The 9,803-nt window shown below is 34.6% G+C and overlaps 2 non-coding genes across 2 annotated transcripts; both read right to left on the bottom strand.

Moving 5' to 3' along the window:
* Nucleotides 1–1,594: 1,594 nt before the first annotated feature.
* On the bottom strand, nucleotides 1,595–1,666 carry Trnae-uuc (transfer RNA glutamic acid (anticodon UUC)). Its single transcript has one exon. It is a non-coding gene; the product is annotated as a tRNA-Glu (tRNA).
* Nucleotides 1,667–3,999: 2,333 nt separating this feature from the next.
* On the bottom strand, nucleotides 4,000–4,071 carry Trnae-uuc (transfer RNA glutamic acid (anticodon UUC)). Its single transcript has one exon. It is a non-coding gene; the product is annotated as a tRNA-Glu (tRNA).
* Between the last annotated feature and the right edge of the window lie 5,732 nt (nucleotides 4,072–9,803).

Genomic DNA, 9,803 nt, shown 5'->3' on the forward strand with positions numbered 1-9,803 from the left:
ATCAGGACTGTTGAATAACCATATTAATATATAACAAATATTGTACCAGTGACATTAATCTCTACTTCCAGGCAAAAAGTTTTGATTAGTTTTAGAAATGTTAGCTATGGAAAATATGCAACTCTCCTGCAACACATTGAGGTGGCAGGGTCCAGTTTCGTAAATTGGCCCCTGGCAAATTTCTTCACTTAAGGCTATGGTGTGACTTTTTCAGCTATTATTGTTTAGTATTTATAGATATGGATATATTTGTGAACTAGGAGTTTTGGGCTTGTGTTGTTCTTGACATTGATGTCAGGCATGTACACCTTCCATAGTTGCTCTGCAGTATGTTGATAGTGAAATACCAATAGTTGGCTAGGAAGAAGAGCTAACCTCCCATAGCAGTAGACACGTGGGTTCAAGGCAACTAGAGTATCTCAAAAACGGCTTCCATGACAACTATTCTGAATTGCATCAAACTATTTAGTAGACAATGTTTTTCAAAATTTTCATCCAGGGAAAAGGCTTGCGCTTGCACTGTGAGCACCACATGCTGTCAAAAATGGCATTTGGATGTGAAAAATGCAGGTATAAAATAGGGGTTGGGGTGCATAAACCTCTTCTGCTGTGAACTGCCATTGACTTCTCTGGTCAAGTGAATACTGTTCTTATGCTTTGTTTTAATATAGCTATCTAAAAATATGGACCTTTTTGACCTCACTTGTGTATTTGACCTTTTTATGATTTTTTTATACTAGGTCGCTGATTGCTGCATTAAATTTGTACATAAAAACTGGACCTTGCCCCCCCCGAAGTCCGCGGCGGAAGCTGAAAGGTTTCTCTAGGGTTAATAACACCCTTGCACCGGTCCTGTCTAAATGATAATGTCAAGTGTTTCAGTCCTATTTCTTTCTGATATTTGTGAGTTCCAGCCATGTGTAATTCAGCCTTCTCCAATGCTTTGATAATCTCTCCGCCTTTCTCCTCCAGAACTGTATGGTCCATGAACTGTCTCTTCACTGTTCCTTGTCTAGATTGTGAAGATTGTTCACTTCCATTATAATTCATTGACTGCAAACAGTTTCCAGAAGTGGCTAAATTAGATGAACTTTCTGACGATGGTGTTGATTGATGATAGGGATGCTGATGATGAATATCTGACATCGATAGATTGAAAAATTACTTTGTAAAAGGAAAATAGCGCTACAATGTTTAATGTAGTCAATATTTTTGACGGTTCTTCGATTTTTTGTCTAAAACCGATTTTTCAGTACATTGGATATTGCCTGATTAGAACGATACTTGTTAAGTGATTAGGACTCATCAAGTATGAAAAAAATCATAATTCCGGTACCCTATGCCAGTCCATAAAACGATTTATTTCTGTTGTAAAGTCGGACGATTGGTTGACTTGTTATGTCTAAATAAAAGTGTTCCATTTCAAATCTTGAATATTCATCGTTTATCTTGGGGAAAATTGGAACAGTACAAACAATGATAATAATAATAATATTAATATGTTTCTGATAATTTGTCCCGCTAGTCTTCAACTCAGGTAATAGCACAACACCAAACGTCTTGAGAGCCGCAGGGTTTCCTATAATAAAAAGTGTTCCGATGCCGGGGATCGAACCCGGGCCGCCTGGGTGAAAACCAGGAATCCTAACCACTAGACCACATCGGAGTCGATATACACGCTTCTTCCTAACAGGTACATAAATAAACTCTATAGTACCGCCTTGACGGTGCAAAAACCATCTAAAACTTATAACACTATGGGATTACTAAATGGATAATGGGCAATTTTATCAGAAATGGTCACTGTTTCCAAACAAATTTGCAATGAGGAGAAAAACGAAAATGACATCTATGAACATATCTTAAACATGAGAGAAATGCCAAAGGATGAGAAATAGCACTCAGTCATCATGAAATGGAGATACTACAATACCTGTGCAGAGGCTGGACGGGATATCTTGACCAATTATTCAATGCCCGCGAGTCAAAAGGTACTCTGTTGACTATATGTTATATAATCTTTGTACATGAACACACTGTATTATAATGCTTTACATCCAGTATAAAGATGATCCTACTAGCCGCAGTGAAGGAACTAATAAGCTGGTTCATTATTAGCAGGTGGATACAGTAGGATCAAAAAAATGTTTACAATCCATGGCAACGCTTTCATCCAAATATATTTTAAGTGTATTGCTTTACTTCTTGGCTATGATTGAAAACGATATGAATTGTGACATATTACGTAGTCATGCGCTGTATGTGTGTGCATATATGTATGTATGTATGTATGTATGTGTGTGTGTGTATGTATATATGTATGTATGTATGCATGTGTGATTCTGTGTATGTATGTATGTATGTATGTATGTATGTATGCAGGCACATCCACCTACATATGTGCATTATCAGGACTGTTGAATAACCATATTAATATATAACAAATATTGTACCAGTGACATTAATCTCTACTTCCAGGCAAAAAGTTTTGATTAGTTTTAGAAATGTTAGCTATGGAAAATATGCAACTCTCCTGCAACACATTGAGGTGGCAGGGTCCAGTTTCGTAAATTGGCCCCTGGCAAATTTCTTAACTTAAGGCTATGGTGTGACTTTTTCAGCTATTATTGTTTAGTATTTATATATATGGATATATTTGTGAACTAGGAGTTTTGGGCTTGTGTTGTTCTTGAAATTGATGTCAGGCATGTACACCTTCCATAGTTACTCTGCAGTATGTTGATAGTGAAATACCAATAGTTGGCTAGGAAGAAGAGCTAACCTCCCATAGCAGTAGACACGTGGGTTCAATGCAACTAGAGTATCTCAAAAACGGCTTGGATGACAACTATTCTGAATTGCATCAAACTATTTAGTAGACAATGTTTTTCAAAATTTTCATCCAGGGAAAAGGCTTGCGCTTGCACTGTGAGCACCACATACTGTCAAAAATGGCATTTGGATGTGAAAAATGCAGGTATAAAATAGGGGTTAGGGTGCATAAACCTCTTCTGCTGTGAACTGCCATTGACTTCTCTGGTCAAGTGAATACTGTTCTTATGCTTTGTTTTAATATAGCTATCTAAAAATATGGACCCTTTTGACCTCACTTGTGTATTTGACTTTTTATGATTTTTTTATTCTAGGTCTCTGATTGCTGCATTAAATTTGTACATAAAAACTGGACCTTGCCCCCCCGAAGTCCGCGGCGGAAGCTGAAAGGTTTCTCTAGGGTTAATAACACCCTTGCACCGGTCCTGTCTAAATGATAATGTCAAGTGTTTCAGTCCTATTTCTTTCTGATATTTGTGAGTTCCAGCCATGTGTAATTCAGCCTTCTCCAATGCTTTGATAATCTCTCCGCCTTTCTCCTCCAGAACTGTATGGTCCATGAACTGTCTCTTCACTGTTCCTTGTCTAGATTGTGAAGATTGTTCACTTCCATTATAATTCATTGACTGCAAACAGTTTCCAGAAGTGGCTAAATTAGATGAACTTTCTGACGATGGTGTTGATTGATGATAGGGATGCTGATGATGAATATCTGACATCGATAGATTGAAAAATTACTTTGTAAAAGGAAAATAGCGCTACAATGTTTAATGTAGTCAATATTTTTGACGGTTCTTCGATTTTTTGTCTAAAACCGATTTTTCAGTATATTGGATATTGCCTGATTAGAACGATACTTGTTAAGTGATTAGGACTCATCAAGTATGAAAAAAATCATAATTCCGGTACCCTATGCCAGTCCATAAAACGATTTATTTCTGTTGTAAAGTCGGACGATTGGTTGACTTGTTATGTCTAAATAAAAGTGTTCCATTTCAAATCTTGAATATTCATCGTTTATCTTGGGGAAAATTGGAACAGTACAAACAATGATAATAATAATAATATTAATATGTTTCTGATAATTTGTCCCGCTAGTCTTCAACTCAGGTAATAGCACAACACCAAACGTCTTGAGAGCCGCAGGGTTTCCTATAATAAAAAGTGTTCCGATGCCGGGGATCGAACCCGGGCCGCCTGGGTGAAAACCAGGAATCCTAACCACTAGACCACATCGGAGTCGATATACACGCTTCTTCCTAACAGGTACATAAATAAACTCTATAGTACCGCCTTGACGGTGCAAAAACCATCTAAAACTTATAACACTATGGGATGACTAAATGGATAATGGGCAGTTTTATCAGAAATGGTCACTGTTTCCAAACAAATTTGCACTGAGGAGAAAAACAAAAATGACATCTATGAACATATCTTAAACATGAGAGAAATGCCAAAGGATGAGAAATAGCACTCAGTCATCATGAAATGGAGATACTACAATACCTGTGCAGAGGTTGGACGGGATATCTTGACCAATTATTCAACGCCCGCGAGTCACAAGGTACTCTGTTGACTATATGTTACATAATCTTTGTACATGAACACACTGTATTATAATGCTTTACATCCAGTATAAAGATGATCCTACTAGCCGCAGTGATGGAACTAATAAGCTGGTTCATTATTAACAGGTGGATACAGTAGGAAAAAATAAATGTTTACAATCCTTGGCAACGCTTTCATCCAAATATATTTTAAATGTGTTGCTTTACTTCTTTTCAATGATTGAAAACGATATGAATTGTGACATATTACGTTGTCATGCGCTGTATGTGTGTGCATATATGTATGTATGTATGTATGTATGTATGTATGTATGTATGTGTGTGTGTGTGTGTGTATGTATGTATGTATGTATGTATGTATATATGTATGTATGTATGTATATATGTATGTATGTATGTATATGTATGTATGTATGTATGTATGTATGTATGTATGTATGTATGTATGTATGTGTGTGTGTATGTATATATGTATGTATGTATGTATGTATGTATGCATGTATGTATGCTTGTGTGATTCTGTGCATGTATGTATGTATGTATGTATGCAGGCACATCCACCTACATATATGCATTATCAGGACTGTTGAATAACCATATTAATATATAACAAATAATGTACCAGTGACATTAATCTCTACTTCCAGGCAAAAAGTTTTGATTATTTTTAGAAATGTTAGCTATGGAAAATATGCAAGTCTCCTGCAACACATTGAGGTGGCAGGGTCCAGTTTCGTAAATTGGCCCCTGGCAAATTTCTTAACTTAAGGCTATGGTGTGACTTTTTCAGCTATTATTGTTTAGTATTTATAGATATGGATATATTTGTGAACTAGGAGTTTTGGGCTTGTGTTGTTCTTGAAATTGATGTCAGGCATGTACACCTTCCATAGTTGCTCTGCAGTATGTTGATAGTGAAATACCAATAGTTGGCTAGGAAGAAGAGCTAACCTCCCATAGCAGTAGACACGTGGGTTCAAGGCAACTAGAGTATCTCAAAAACGGCTTGGATGACAACTATTCTGAATTGCATCAAATATTTAGTAGACAATGTTTTTCAAAATTTTCATCCAGGAAAAAGGCTTTCGCTTGCACTGTGAGCACCACATGCTGTCAAAAATGGCATTTGGATGTGAAAAATGCAGGTATAAAATAGGGGTTGGGGTGCATAAACCTCTTCTGCTGTGAACTGTCATTGACTTCTCTGGTCAAGTGAATACTGTTCTTATGCTTTGTTTTAAGATAGGTCTCTAAAAATATGGACCTTTTTGATCTCACTTGTGTATTTGACCTTTTTATGATTTTTTTATACTAGGTCGCTGATTGCTGCATTAAATTTGTACATAAAAACTGGACCTTGCCCCCCGAAGTCCGCAGCGGAAGCTGAAAGGTTTCTCTAGGGTTAATAACACCCTTGCACCGGTCCTGTCTAAATGATAATGTCAAGTGTTTCAGTCCTATTTCTTTCTGATATTTGTGATTTCCAGCCATGTGTAATTCAGCCTTCTCCAATGCTTTGATAATCTCTCCGCCTTTCTCCTCCAGAACTGTATGGTCCATGAACTGTCTCTTCACTGTTCCTTGTCTAGATTGTGATGATTGTTCACTTCCATTATAATTCATTGACTGCAAACAGTTTCCAAAAGTGGCTAAATTAGATGAACTTTCTGACGATGGTGTTGATTGATGATAGGGATGCTGATGATGAATATCTGACATCGATAGATTGAAAAATTACTTTGTAAAAGGAAAATAGCGCTACAATGTTTAATGTAATCAATATTTTTGACGGTTCTTCTTTTTTTTATCTAAAACCGATTTTTCAGTACATTGGATATTGCCTGATTAGAACGATACTTGTTAAGTGATTAGGACTCATCAAGTATGAAAAAAATCATAATTCCGGTACCCTATGCCAGTCCATAAAACGATTTATTTCTGTTGTAAAGTCGGACGATTGGTTGACTTGTTATGTCTAAATAAAAGTGTTCCATTTCAAATCTTGAATATTCATCGTTTATCTTGGGGAAAATTGGAACAGTACAAACAATGATAATAATAATAATATTAATATGTTTCTGATAATTTGTCCCGCTAGTCATCAACTCAGGTAATAGCACAACACCAAACGTCTTGAGAGCCGCATGGTTTCCTATAATAAAAAGTGTTCCGATGCCGGGGATCGAACCCGGGCCGCCTGGGTGAAAACCAGGAATCCTTTTTTTTTTTTTTTTTCTTTCTTTATTTAAAAAACGCTTTGTACAGTATATAAGTTAAAAGTATACAGTCAGTATGTACATAGTAGTTTGTAATGCTATATTACAAAATAATGGTTCTACAATAGTATTTTATAATGCTATATTACAAAACAATGATTCTACAATAGTATTTTGTTAAGCTATATTACAGAACAATGATTCTAATATAATATTTTGTAGTGCTATAGTACAAAACAATGTTTCTACAATGTAATAAACAATTTCTCCTCTTGTATTCTCATTAACGGATTATCTTTTACAAAATACTTTGTGATCAAAGTCTGATTTTTGTCTTTGTAATGTTGATATGCATATAATATATATTTTCTAGTCAAATATTGGAACAATCTTTCGATGTCTATTTGTTTCCCTAATAACGACATAATGTTTCTTCTTTTGTAAATACACAATCGAGCAATGCTCAGAATGTAGTTCAAAAAATAACTATTGACTGATTTTGTTTCTTTGTTATATCCTATCATGAGCATTTGTTCAAAAGAAGTGCTATTGAGAACACCAACTCTACAATTTTTAAAAAGAATCTCAACTATATATACAATAGAATTCTTAAAAGAGCTTAATTCAGGACATTTCAAAAACATGTGAAATAAATCCTCTGTTTCCAACTGGCACACTGGACATAAGTCATTATCAATTTTGCCATAGTATTTTAGTCTCTCTTTTGTAAATATTCGATTGTGCATTATTCTGTAATCCAAATCTACACAATCTGGGGTCTTGAAAGGTAGGTGTATCAATTTCCAGTATTTATGCTTTTGCAAACTAAATATCTTACTCCAAAAGGAAACAGAAGCTGGTTCTTGAAAAATCAACGTACATAAAAGCTTGTAAAATAGTTGTGTTGTACATAAACAGAGGTCATATAATTTTGTATCAACTCTGAGAAACATATTATTTCTCCCATTGGTTACAGTGGGTTTTGATTCTGTTGCAACAATATTTCTCCAGCCTAATGGCATACTTTCTATTATGCACTTATAGTCTTTTTTTTTATCTTATCTGTTTTGATCTCAGAATTTGATTTGTTTATTATTTCTTGAATAGCTCTATAAGGTAGTATTCCAGGTACAAATTCATATGTAATATCCTGAACACGAACAATTCCTGCTTCTATAAATTCTGCGAGAAACAACGTTTTACCAGCACATGTAATATTAGGATTTAAAAAGAGAGGTTGTTCAAAAACATTCCTCACATCAATATTTGTATCGATGTTATTTCTAAGTTTTTCCCATGCATGAAACATTTCTCTGTAAAATATAGGTAGGGTATTCAATTGTTGCTTATTTAAAGACATGAGAAACAACTCTTTGGTCAACCTCATGTTCAGAACAGTAGATAAAAAGTGATCAAAGGTAGTTTTCCACATAGCATGGCAATTCACATCAAAGTATCTTTTTAAAAATTTTAGTCTGAATGCATACATTTTCATCTTTATATCAGTTAACTTTAGTCCGCCATTTCGCTTATTACCAATTATTGTATAATAGTGAACCAAATGGGACTTTCCTGACCAGATAAATCTGAGAAATAATTGCTTCAATTCATCAGCAATCATATCAGGAAGAGGCTGAACTGACACTATGTACAATACACTAGAAACTAATAAGTTATTAACAACTGTTACTTTTCCTTGTATTGTCAAATATCTTTGTGACCACAGTTGCAATAAGTTTTTAATTTTAGACAGTCTATCATTCCAGTTCAGTTGCTCACATAACTTTGCACATTTTCCAACATAAGCTCCCAAAATTAAGATGACTTGATCACACATTTGAATTTGTAATTGTTTGCAATAATCATCAGTAAGTTTACCAGATCCAATACACAGAAGTTCTGTCTTTTCCTTGTTCACCTTTGCGCCAGATCCTTTACAATACAAGTCAAGTACATTAAAAGATTGATTAATGGATTGTGTGTCCGCTAATGTCAAGGTTGTATCATCTGCATGTTGAAAGACTTTACTTGTATTACTAGACAGTGGGAGTGGAATACCTTTGATAGTGGGATTTGCTTTGATAGCGAGTCCTAAGGGTTCTGCTGCTAATACATATAACATTGATGATATAGGACAACCTTGTCTGACTGAATTTTTAATTAAAAAGGGTTTCGTTAGATGACCATTGCATTTAACACTACTTTTAATTTCACTATAAAATATCTTTATCCACTGAATAAAATTGTCACCAAACCCGAACTTTCGTAAAACAGAAATCAAATATGAGTGGCAAACTCTGTCAAACGCTTTTTCTTGATCAATTTTTAAGATATATCCCTCAAGATTGTCTCTCTCAACCATATCTATAATATCTCTTACAATGACTATAGTATCAGCAATATCTCTCCCAACTATACAACATGTCTGAGTTTGAGAAATAATTTTGGGTAATACCATTTTTAAACGTGTAGACCAAATCCTTGCCAAAATTTTATAATCTACATTAAGTAAACTGATAGGACGCCAACTTTGCAATCTTCTATTATCCCCCTTATTTTTATAAATAAGTGATATAACCCCAAATCTCATTGATCTCGACATAATATTGTCATTCTTAACACTCTGAAAGATGTGCAACAGAATATCATATATACAATCATAAAATTTACAATACCACTCTACTGTCAATCCGTCCGGGCCGGGGCTTTTATTTTTAGCCATCCCTTTTATAGCTGTATATATTTCATCAACTGTTATTATGGCATCACACATATCTTTATCCTCATCAGATACAGAACAATTTACAAAATTTAAAAGTGAATCAGTACAATTATCATCAACAGTTACCGAAGAATATAAATGACTATAAAACTGATGTATTTCATCTAAGATTCCGGTTGTATTTGAAATAATTACACCATCATCATCAATCAATTCATTGATTACATTTTTGTTGAGTCGATATTTCTCAAGATTTAGAAAGTATTTAGTATTTCTATCGCTTTCAATTGCCCATTTCGCCTTAGATCTCAATATAGCACCCCGACAAAAATCAGTTTCATAGTCACTTAGCTGATGTTTTAGTTCTTCATATTTGTTGATGTCATATGATTCTTTATTTGCGACTTTTTCTGAAAATGATTTTAATTTATTTTGCAGTGTAAAGTATTCTTGTAATCTTTCCTT

Source organism: Sinohyriopsis cumingii, chromosome 10 (assembly GCF_028554795.1).
Source record: "Sinohyriopsis cumingii isolate HCF-2022 chromosome 10, ASM2855479v2, whole genome shotgun sequence".
Classification (NCBI taxonomy): domain Eukaryota; kingdom Metazoa; phylum Mollusca; class Bivalvia; order Unionida; family Unionidae; genus Sinohyriopsis; species Sinohyriopsis cumingii.